At 46.1% G+C, this 3,550-nt stretch overlaps 1 pseudogene; it reads right to left on the minus strand.

Moving 5' to 3' along the window:
- Window positions 1–1,008: 1,008 nt before the first annotated feature.
- On the minus strand, window positions 1,009–2,654 carry LOC116888020 (annotated as a pseudogene).
- Window positions 2,655–3,550: the final 896 nt, after the last annotated feature.

Consider the following 3,550-nt stretch of genomic DNA (forward strand, 5'->3'; position numbering starts at 1 on the left):
TTGGAACGTCTTCCAGGGCTGCGGGGGAGAAGTCCGAGCTCGTCAGCTCCTTCTCTGGCCCACCCAGATAGTCCCCAGATCTGAGCTATGGATCGATCGTTCATAGGACAAAACACGACATACACACACAGCGCGCACTCTCACATTCAAGACTCAACACTAACGTCCACTCCCTTATTTCAAAACTGAACCAAAACTCTTTCCATGCCTAACCAGAACCAAAACAGAGACAGACACAGCCAGCAGCCAGCAATCAGACACAATTGGGTATTCCCTTACTTCCAAGAAGGTCTTCAGAGTTGTGGGTGGTTGCGAGATCCTGGACGACCCCCCAAGAGAAAATCCCCACTCAAGTCTCGAGACGATGCAACCCCCCAAGAACTCACGAGAAACCAGTCTTGATGTAATAAACAAGAGGTGTATTTGAGGAACCAGAGCTCTGGGGCGACACGATATCTACACAGGAGACAGAGGAGTCAACCCTGAGCCCAATTAGGGAAGGGCCTGGTTTATAGGAAAATTACATAGGCAGTTGGCAACAGTCACACAAAGCAATTTCATTGGTTTGGCTTGGGCTCAGTTCAACTCTAGGCCACCCCTCCTCTGGGGCAAAGCTGACCTTTAATTCGTTTTTCTCAGGACTGTTGAGTCAGGCCTTATCGAGGCCAGATGGTTTGTGGTGGCTATAGCCAGGCTACATCTCCAAAACATGTTATGTTTTTCTTTGTTGTGAGGTGTACTTGTCCTCACAGCAGGGTCAGTGGGGGATAGTTTAAAATCTTTATTCTTTCACTAATAACTTATGAAAGGATTCAGGAAATGAATCACGACTGTATGGTATTAAAAATTACATATGGAGGAGGAAAGCCCTACATCATCAGGTTACTAGATCCCTAGAGATTTTGCTTCTTATGTTCTTATTTAAATATTTTAAAATTCTGTAAACTTTTCCTTTTTAAGTATAAATTGTATTTACTAATGGATGAAACCTGCCAATGTAGCCTGGCATCAAGCTGAAATACCTGGCAGGTGTCTCTGTTCATCCTGTCCACGTGTCCTTGTGTCAACAGAAGGCAAATGAGAGGCTGTAGGTGATGGGGGCACTGCCAGATCCAAGGCCCTGCTAGCAAATTTGCTGACTGAATGTGGCTTGAGTTCAATGCTCACACCTTTCTCACCTATTAAACATTTTACTTTAGTTTTTGCTCACTCATCTGCTTCAAAATAGCAAACAGTTACTGAATACCTTGTAGTGTATGCTGGCTGTACTTGATGAGGGTTATGCCAAGAAAAACAGCAGTCTATCAAATTTGAGTTTAATGACAGCAAACTGGGCTTTGCCTTCTGGAAAAATTTGAAGGATACCTCCACTTACCTTGGCACCCCAAATTTTATTTAGATAAAACATACAATTCCTGCATCTTCCATCTCCATTTGGTTATTGACATGATGGATATAGCCTGTTTCATTGCCTGGGTAACAATCAACAATCATGGTACTGCCCCACTCTGAACTGCACTGGTTGAACATAATAGCCAACTCCAAATATCCTCCCATGTCATGTCAATGAAGAAAAGAAAAGCAGACTCAATGCAATCTAAGCCCTCTGGGAAAGGAAAGCATGTTCTGCTCAGGTCCTCAAGTCTTGGCGCAGGAGACCACTCAGGATGATACACCAAGAAGACAGTACCCATAGAGGCATGGAGTACCTTTGTGTTCTGGGTATATACATGTGATCAGTTAATGCTGGAAAGAGTCTAAACAGAATCCCTTGGTCACCTGACCAATAGCAGGGTGTGTCCTGTCTGAAGGCAGATCTTTACCTCCTGCCAGTCAGCACCACATGTAGATATCAGCACAGGAAATTCGTTTTAGTTCCTCAGGGTGAAACAGAGTGCTCACCAGAGGGCCAAGGAGTATGACAAGAACTGGGGGCCAAAGTTTCTTCAAGCAGTTTATCCTGTAGTTGCGCAGCTCCCTGCTGCTGTGGGGGATCAGTCATCCATGCTCCTCATGAGCAGGGCAATGGATGGTTTCTTTGCCATCAATCCAGGTGGTTTTGTTACTCCTGAATGTCCTTGGAAGTGTCAAACTTCTGGCTATCCAGCTTTCTGTATGTGCACTTGCCAAAGCCATGCAGGGCGTGCGCCTCTTTGATGATCTGCTGCCTGGTCTTTCTTCCCAGGAAGTCGTCCATTATGCAGATGCTGTACTTGATTGTGCAAAGCACAATGCACTCCCAGTGCCAGTTTCTTCCAAGGCAGAAGCTTGCTCTGCCCATTGGGTCACAGCTCTCCACCAGGACTCAGTGCTTCCCAGTGGCCGCTGACTGCTGGACACAGCCTGGCACACTCACACCCAGAGACCTGCTAGGTGGAGGATCCTAGGAGCTGGGCTGTGGTGTGCCTGGACACTCCTTTCCTTCGCCAATCCCTGAACCACGTATTCATCAGGCCATAGTGCTCTTGCCTCCATGTGTTACCTAGCCAGCTTGCACAGCTCTGGGTGCCACACTCCGCAGGGTCTCAACGTGGGGCAGTGCACGCCCAGCTTCCCTCTAGGATACTCTCTGCCCTGACACACCAGCTTGTGCTTCTTCAGTCCTGACTCTGCTGCTCCATGCAGCATTGCCTGCAGCACAGCAGGTTCGCCATTTTCCCGCACAACTCTTGCAACTTCCAGTGGCACTCTCAGACACTCAGCCCATTGTGCCTTTCACAGACACTGGATTTGGCCTTGCCTGCCTTGCCTGGAGCTGCCAAGCACAGCAAGGTGTCTAAGAGAGTGAGTACTGTAGGGAGCAGGGACCCATTGGGCTGTATTTTGGTCAGCAGGCAGGGCAAGGGCCTGTGAGTAGCACACACTATCCACCCATTCTGAAAGTACTCTTCGGCCTAATGGACTCCGTTTTTAAATCCACGTGCTTTTTCTAAGGGAGCAACCTACCTCCTTACCTATCCATGCCATTGTGTCTTCTAATGCCAATGGGTGCCTAAACTTCATATTACATACTGAAAATGTCCTTCACTATTCCCAGAATCTTGGATGGTCATGAGTCTGCCAGATGTTTCCATTCTAGTAAAGACATTCTGCTGAATTACATTGAAACAATGACGTAGAGGAGACCTGGACTCAAGCATTCCTTCAAACACTTCAAATACCAACCCCTCACCACATTCAGTTTTTTATCACCTGTTTCTTTATAGAGAGAACAAATCCATTTAGTGATGTTAGGATTCACAGAATAGCATTTTACTTACTTCATGGTAGAGGAAATCCTGTAGTTATCACCAGATACCTTGTTCATTATATCATGTGGATATAGGCAATGTTAAACTTATCTCGGTGCAGATAAGTCTACTTTTATGCAAGAGAAGTTCTTGCCATACAGATCTTTCACTTGCTTTGTTAAAGTCATACCCAGGTCTTTTATGTTATTAGTGGATACTGTGAAGGGTGTCCTTTCCCTCATTTCTTTCTCAGCCTGTTTATCCTTTGAGAAGAGGAAGGCTGCTGATTTTTTTAAGTTAATTTTATCCCCAGCCACTTG

Source organism: Rattus rattus, chromosome X (genome assembly GCF_011064425.1).
Source record: "Rattus rattus isolate New Zealand chromosome X, Rrattus_CSIRO_v1, whole genome shotgun sequence".
NCBI classification, from domain to species: Eukaryota; Metazoa; Chordata; class Mammalia; order Rodentia; family Muridae; genus Rattus; species Rattus rattus.